Genomic DNA, 8,799 nt, shown 5'->3' with positions numbered 1-8,799 from the left:
CCTAGCTCTACTCCTTAACCAAGAAACCAAGCTACACAACAAGCAAGGCAAGCAAGTAAAGGAGTGAGTGAAGATTCTTATACGATGTTGATGAGTAGAGATATAACCAAGAATCAATCACGATTGCATATCCAAGATGAAATGCTCGGCAAGAGATGACACACGATTTTTTTACCGAGGTTCACTTGCTTCTCGACAAGCTAGTCCTCATTGTAGCAATACACCTACTAGATGGATCACGAGCTAATTGACAATCCAAAGCCAAATCATCAGTGGATGCCACACATCTACTAGAGTAGCTAATTACGATCTCCCACAGAGAAGGCTCAAGAACCCCTCACAAATCACTTGGTGAGGCTTGAAACAATCTCCAATCATGAGCTTAACACCACCGCTGCTCCAAGCCATCTAGGGTGTCGGGAAATACATAAGAGTAACAAGAAATCCACAACAAACTCAAGGATCAAGTGCCACTAGATAGAAGTCTCAATGCAATGCAATTGAATGTCACTAAATCTCACTAGGATAAGCAATCAAGCAAGGATATGAGTGGAGTGGATGTTCTCTAGCTCAAAGTATGCCTCAAGTATTTAGATTAGCAAGAGAGAGCACCCTAAACTCGGGCACCTTCTATTTATAATGTTTCACTCATGGGCTAGCCATTATGTGCAGAACCGCTCAAAATAACACACTTTTAGAGTACTTGTCTTCCATTAGATACTAATCATCCCACAAGATAGCTATTTTAGTCAGTTGCGTCGAGCACACCCAACGGGAGAACTCGAAAAATCCATGTTTACATCGAGAATTCAACAATGAGTAGAGCTTACAATACTTAATCCATTTCATACAACAAGTCTTGAAATTTATTTATTACAATACCAAGGTTCAGAGTGCATAAATAAAATAGCAAAAATAAACCTACAGAGACGATACAAGGACATCCAACTGTGCCTACTAGCAGAATCCTCCATACAAGACAACTCCTCAAGCTGCACCTGCAACAGGGTAAAATAAACCCTGAGTACACAATGTACTCGCAAGACTTATTCGAAGGGATATATTCCCGACTCTCAAGGATTATAAAAAAGGCTTTATGGCTGGTGCGCTATTTATTTTGTAAAAAGCATTACTAAGAGTTCATCCTTAGATTTCATTTTATTTAGCTATAAAGTTTACTTCATTAGCTAACCATTCTAGATAAGTGCATGTTCTACTTTCAAGCAAGAGTTGAGCAAGCAGAACCATTTTACCAACATCCACCTTTCCAATTCTTACTATAGTGCTAGGCCATATCTACGTCGTACCGCTGATAACAACAGCGATTTGTGAATCAATGTATCCCAACTAGGTATCCCAAAACACACGCCTCATCTGCACCTTAGGTGCAAACAAGACCAATCCACTCCACTCCTATTAGTCGGTCCGAAAAGAGCTAGAACCCACAACAAGAGATTAATGAGTCTTCTCGCTCCCATAAGCAAGTATGTGAACGGACAGTCCTCAATCGACACGGACAGTCCTCAATCGACACGGACAGGGAAATACGTTTTGATGTAGTCAACCTTAAGAATGTGATGATCCAAATCCAATCACAGCTCACTGGGATCTCTTCACATCGACACTTTCTTGAGAGTTAGACAAAGTTCAAATAGGTATTGAACCTTTTGCCTGTAGTGCTACCCAAAGGACGATAGGTTATGGTTGTTGGAGATAGTATATAAGTTATCATTTTTTTGAGAATTGGTAATAAGTTATCTATTTGTTAGTTACAAAAGTTTTGATATAAAAAAGATGAAAAAGTTTTAGTGTTGCAAGTCAAGCAAGGGACAACCATAAAAGGGACAACCTTGGCTGTGCCTGGGTTTGTTGACGCTATCTAGGCGTTTAGCAATAAGAAGAGAGCATTGTAGGGGAGAGATAGAGAGATAAAAGTTGGGTAAATATATTTGAGATCCTTAGTTCATACGAAAAAAAAAGATTTTAAATTTGGAACTGACTGTATTTTCAACGTTTCAATTATTTTAGAGTAAAAACAATGCATGGGGAATCAATGAATGTCAAGAACAAAAAAAGTGTCACCTTTGTGTCATGTAAAGGAATTTTAGAAATCTCACTCTGTCATGTAATTTTGCAGTATGTTACCACTTTGGTGAAAAATCTATAAAACAAAAGGACAGTCGGATCAGGCAAATAAATCCCTAAACTTGCGAGAACACAAAATAACAGCGCAAAATTAACTCTAAACTTTCAAGTTTATCCTTTTGCAGTGCCATCAGCATTCCCTTGGCACCAGCTGTGGCACACCACATGATGGCGTCCATGGAAACACAAACATACAACATGTTGTGGTATGTCTGCATCTCTCATGTAAACTGCAATGTACTATGCAGTTGGCCTTTATTTTTGAAACATGTATTTTCTTCAATACATGTATAGGAATCTAAAGCCCTGACATCAACCATGAAAGAAGATATACACACCGCACAATATTCGAGAAAAGATTTCCGCATTCTTAGTCTACTAGGTAATTGATCCGAAAGGGGGTTCCAACTCATACAAGTCAACATTTAAAGAGTTGCCTATGATCTAAACATGATGTTGAAAGAGAGATTGCCTACGACCTCTCTGCGGAGCAGTGCTACTGTATATGCTGATTTGTAGGCCTAGGCAAAAAATGCCAAGAATAGAAAACCAAACAAAAAAATATCGAGAACTGAACCAAAAATACTGAAACCGATTTTTTGGTTCCCTATTCGGTTCCTAATTCCTAGGTTGGTTCTTTACCTCAGTAAACCAAATTTAATGAACTATTTGAAATGTGCTGAGTGTGAGTGTTATTTTACATTATTGATTGTACTATTGTATACTATTATATTATGTATTTGTGGTACTCTACTCTTTATAATCTTGTGGACTATTATATGTATGTATTTGACACTATTATTCTCTATGAAATCATGTGAAAAGTGACTTTTGAATATGCTGTTACATGTCTTTGTGAAAAGTTCCGTATTTTTCAGTAAATACCAAACCAAACCGAAACCGAATTTTCTCGCTACCGATTTTTTAAAGGAACAGATGGATACCTGTTTCCCAAGGAACTGAATTTGTGTGGGAACCAAGACGTACATCGGTACAGTAATACCGAATGTCTAGGCCTACTACTTTGATGACATGTGAGATGATGCTATTTTATATGAGTACTAGGTGTCGGCAGTCTACCTTGGGGTATACCCACGGTAGTAGTTTATCGGTAGACGGTGCGCAAGCTACGAACTTGATGGTGACGCAAGACACAGACAAGGTTTTTATCCAGGTTCGGCCGCCGTGTGGGCGTAATACCTACGTCCTGCGTCTGATTGTATTGGATTGTGTTGAGAGAATAATGTGAGTTGACCTGTCCTCTAGGAGACCCTGCCCCTCCTTATATATCCTAAAGGGACAGAGTTACAAGCAAAGTATCCTATTTGGTATAATATCTTGTAGCCTTGCGGTACACGCCGACCAGTCGTGCGCCGCACGTCTTCATCCTGTGGGCCGAGCCACCTCTGACGGTGCGGCCCATATAGGCCCATGAGGGTATAGGGGTTTATACCCCCACACTAGGTAGTGTGCCCGTGCATTGCCACGGAATAGCAAAACTTTTATATTAGAAATACACAGATCGCACGATAAGATAAAAATATTGTGAAATTAAATATCGACGTTAAAGTGACATTTTGTTTGTTGTTTCCTCACTTTAGAATACAAAAGATAACTCTGTGTTGTTAGCATCGTGCAACTTCATGATAGAACATACAAACTCAATCACTGCAATTTGCATACCTAAGCAAATGCCAAGATATAGAAGTCTCAGCATATATTTTGTAGCAAGAATTTTCCCTTGGACTCCTCTGTCTCCAAAACCTCCTGGCACCTTTGCAAGTCAAATACAAAATTAGAAATTGCCACATGTCATATCTTATTGTGAATTTTAAATTGCAAAGCACATATGACCTTGCAACTAATAATGAAGTTCCAGCTAGTCTCTGTTAAAATCAATATTGCAAGGATCACTAATTTGGAATACAGTGAAAAAAAATCTAAGCTCGACAATGAGATCTAAGCATGAGAAGCTCAGTAAATCCACATCAAGTATTTTCCAATGACACTAATTAAACACTGTCCATCACTGATTTCACCCCCTTCTCATTTGGAGGGACATGCTGTCATTTCTATCATACCAAACCAACTTCTTGAACCGACTGTGGCACCTCTTACTGATGGAAGTGTAGGTCCACTACCAGCTCCATAGCAAGGACATTTTTCATTTGATTATAGCTCCATAGGACACGCACAGGCAACTTTGGTAGCCACCCATTAGGCTCTGCCAACGGGGAGCCCAACAACCCCATCCATGCAAGGAGGCAAATGTGGCGGTGGCTATGTCGCTGCTGTATACACATCATAACAACCACAGGTATTGCTTCGTAAGTTGTTGACCTAAATATCCATTTACTCAGTCTCTGCATTGATCTCTGTAAATATGGTGCCAAAATGAGTCTGATGAGGGTTAACATATTATTTTTGTCTTGGTACTGCACCAATAAAGATTTGATCACCCAAACATTAGTATGCACTTATTTAAGAAAACAAAAGATTAGTTTTGTCCGTTGGAGTTGAGAAGTGAAACACAACTAACTATAGAAGCAAATTACTAAGCAGCATCAATGCATGAAAAGAAATACATCTGTAGCAGCATATTGTCATCTTTGTTTTGACATGGCACATTCATTTGCTCCTCTTTTCTGCTTTGAAATCCATGCTACTTCTTTTTTTTGCTGAAAAACAGAGATTAAAGCAGCAACCTACAGGCAGATTCAAACAAAGATATAGCTGCCATTTATCATATTAAAAAGTAAAATTGACACATAAATCTTAGGCCACAATCATGAAAAGCTAAACAAGATGTGATACAATAGGCCACCAAATAGCAAACACTAAGCCGACTGATCCTATATATTGGAATTCAAGATCAAGCTGATCCAAAGTCAAGCGAGACACAAAGTCCATCATGCTTGGTAATATAGTTCTGGTATACTAATATTATCAAGTATACAAACTGTATAATTGGACTTCTAAAGCCACTACTCCTGAAAATCAGAATTTTTTTATAGAAAAAACTATGAACTATTACTGCTTGTGCCACTGCATTAGCTATCCACTACTCTTTAACCTTCAGAGTTCAGACCTACTGCTTTGCTGAAACAGAATAGTACTTCTCTAGTCTCTATAGACAAAAGGAAAATGATCATGCAAACATGAGAAGATGAACAAATTAGTGTTATTGTTCAGGTCATACAGTTTCTGAGGTTCAACTTTCTCAGTTCATCTTGCTGCTTCTAGGCATTCTCCTATTTCTCAATATCCAAAATCCAAAATAAATAAAAAGCTTGACCGTCAGTGTCTTCTAGATGCCAGCCAGTTCGCTGAGGGCTAAACAACAGCTGCAAAGGCACAAGGCGGACAGAGATCTCACTCATCTCACACACATGAAGGTTTCAAAGGCAGATCGAGACCTCACTCATCTCACACACTCATCTTCATTACAGTAAAGTTTTACTTAACCTGACACATTCTGTCAGCTAAAGTGTCCTCTAAGGTTAAAAAAGGAAAAAAAACTATGTAAAGTAAATTCTATCTATTGTTAACTAAAAAAGGAAAATTTCTCTAAGTTATGGTTTAGCTAAAAATTGCAATGAAAAAAGTAAACTGATAAACTAACAAAAACATCAATTGAATTCAATTTGCATTTTTATTGTACAAGCATAATATGTGCGGTAAACTATTCATAAGTTAGAAAAGGCTATTCCAGTATTCACCAATCAGAAAAAAGAAAAGAGTTTTTAATTCCTTATCGTATTCCTCCACAAATTTGTCTGCACAACTACACCAAAAAAAGTTGACAAATAGTAGGTTACCACTCAAACATATTAGGTTGGCTAGTAATATCTTCTTTACAGGAGGACATCTGCCAATTATAGTGCATATCAAAAAGACACCTTTCACCATGAAGATAGAAGGTAGTCGGTACCTATACGTTCACGGGATTGATCACTGAAAGATACCAAGCCGAGATTGATCACTGAAAGATCAATGTGGCAAGATTGGATGTCCTCTGTTGCCGGTGGTGGACCCTAAATGACATAAGGCAAGAGCCCAGTCCAACCAACCATACCAAGTCACACGAATGAGCTAAGTTTAGTGATGGATTTGGGTAACAATAAAAAAAAATATACAAGAGACTGACACATAGGATTTGATATTTCCATACAAAAATAGGAGGGTTGATAGAGATGAAGCAAACAGCTACAATGCAAAATCAATGTACATTGGTAACCTGTTTGTCGATCTGTGGCGCTTTTTTTTCCATACATACCCTTCACCAGACTTACGTGGAATCGACACATCCAGACAAACCCTGCTGACCTAAACATATCCACGATCTCGTTTTGTGTAACCTGCAATAAACATACACACAATTGGCTTATCTGCTCTAGAGAAAGAAAAAGAAATTGGAACAGTGACCACTTAACTAAGCACCTTTGACAGGTATGTGACAATCACTCTCCATTTTTTGATCTATGAAACCCAAATAGAAAGAAAATAAGAACTTTCTATTAATCTTATACAAATGAATCAGCACCCAGCCAGAAGCCGAGATTACGAGCTCACCTCCCAAACGAGCATGGTTTACTGGTTGGGGTTGCTGCTCTTCCACCTCTACCCTGTGTGGAGGCATGCCACCGCGCTCACATCGTTAGCGTTGAGGCTGGCACTCATTTCCTACTGTGGCAAGAAGACACTGCACTTGATGTCCGGCAGTAGGTAGTTCATACATTGGAGCCCTTGCTCTTAGTTTGGCTCTGAATTTGTTCAAACACAGGCTTTTAGTGCATCCATAGATGAGTGGACCTGAAATTACCATCATTTGGTAGTTCATACGAGTGATCTTACAATATTGACCCATTGAAATTAGCATTATTTGGTGCAAAAAAGGTTACCATGTAAATCCAGAATGACATCAATTTACAAAGCAAAGTGAAGTTACTGATGGGCTATCTATTTTCGAATGTATGCCGCAATAATGCTTATGCTATATTACACAAAGAAGTATATTCACATGCCTCAGTTCGTCCATTTATTCCCCACAGAGCAAAAAAATCTTGAGGAAAAACAATCATGGTAACAACTTCTACACTAATCATCCATTATCAGGTCCAAGTGATATTATCCCAAGCAAATAATGTTTGTTCAGGTTTTCTTTAAGACACGACATGCTCTCCAAGCAATATATTTAATGGGAACAACACTATGAATAGAAAGAAAAGTTTGGATCATTGTCGTGCTCTGCTTGCATGTTGTTTAGATCACTGCCGTGCTCCTCTTCCTCGCTGATAAATCATGAAACACCTATCGAGCAAGCGCGGGAGCGGGTCTGCGTGCTTACCTGGTGGACAGGAAGTAGGCCTTGACGGGGATGTAGCATGCTGGGCCCTGGTCCTCGTCCTCCTCTGAGCCCGCGCGCCGCGGCGGTGCCCGCGGCCCTGCTGCCCCGTCCAGCGCCCAATGGCCCCACACGGCCCCTGCACTTGGCCCCACGCCGATTCCTCACCGGAGCCAGGCGAATGCACAGGGACCACCGCCACCATAGCCTCTGCCTATTACATCTGCGCGGAGAGAAACATCAACAACTTAGATCTGCACCGAGCGAAACGGAGTCTGCCATGAATGCCATTGCCTGCTCCCTTGGCAGTGCCTCATCCTCTGCCCCTTCTGTGACCAAGATATGTTGGCTGGTGACCGCTACCATAGCCGCCCCGCTGGCCAGCAGCCTGCTACCACGGCAAGCAGGCGCACAGGCATAGGTGTGGGCCCCGACAGGCGAAATATGAGTGAGCGGCGAGAGGGGAGGCGGGGAGAAGATTTAGAGTCTGCAGCTCCGAGCAACTTGGTAGATTGGCAACAACACATCCAGGGTAGGGGGAGTAGGGAGAGGGGAAGCAGACAGCGGCAGCACTCACCGGGATCACAGAGCTCGTGCAGCAGGCGAGGGCAGCCGCGGCTCGCAACAGCGAGGGTGACGGTGACAACACGGGTGCGATGTCTAGTGAGGTCGGCGGGCGAGGGCGACGTCGGAGGAAGGCCAAATCCACCGTGTCGGAGGACGGCGCTCGAGGACGGCGCTGTCGCGGACGGCGCTCGCACGGACGGCTGCGAACGCGGGCGACGCTTGAGGACGGGGCTCACGCGGACGGAGTTGTCGCGGACGGAGCTCGCACGGACGGTGCTCAAGGACGGAGCTGTCGCGGACGGTCTCGCAGCGGACGACGCTCTCACTGACGGAGGGAGGGATTGGGGCGCTCTCACGGAGGGGATACGGCGCCCGCGCTCTCAATGACTAATTAACACTAATGTAAATGAATAAATTAGACTCATAGGAGGGCTGGAGCCCACCCAGCCTCCCCCTTTGGATCTGCCCCTATAGTGGCACATATGTGGACCAAAACAAAAAACAGAAGGCCAGATCAATTACCCATATGTGATATTGGATTCATACAGACGGGCCAGATCAAATAACCACCTTTGATATGGGATATATCATAGATGGGTAGTAACCATATCAGAGATGGGTAATCATATGAGAGTTGGAGTCTGTGATGGACACCCACATCACAGATGGGTAATAAACCACCTGTGATACACATACCACAGTCAGGTAATCAACAAGCTTAAATACATACCAGAGACGTTTGC

At 41.7% G+C, this 8,799-nt stretch overlaps 1 long non-coding RNA gene across 2 annotated transcripts; it reads right to left on the bottom strand.

Moving 5' to 3' along the window:
• On the bottom strand, nucleotides 3,941–8,420 carry LOC110429553. 2 transcript variants are annotated; one of them, XR_002446626.1, is made up of 5 exons: nucleotides 8,067–8,420; nucleotides 7,493–7,712; nucleotides 6,718–6,957; nucleotides 6,586–6,624; nucleotides 3,941–6,503 (listed from the first exon to the last, which is right to left on the bottom strand). It is a non-coding gene; the product is annotated as an uncharacterized LOC110429553 (long non-coding RNA). The 2 variants fall into 2 exon arrangements; XR_002446625.1 differs by lacking the exon at nucleotides 6,586–6,624.

Source organism: Sorghum bicolor, chromosome 8, assembly GCF_000003195.3.
Source record: "Sorghum bicolor cultivar BTx623 chromosome 8, Sorghum_bicolor_NCBIv3, whole genome shotgun sequence".
NCBI classification, from domain to species: Eukaryota; Viridiplantae; Streptophyta; class Magnoliopsida; order Poales; family Poaceae; genus Sorghum; species Sorghum bicolor.
This window is presented reverse-complemented; position numbering and strand designations above follow the sequence as displayed.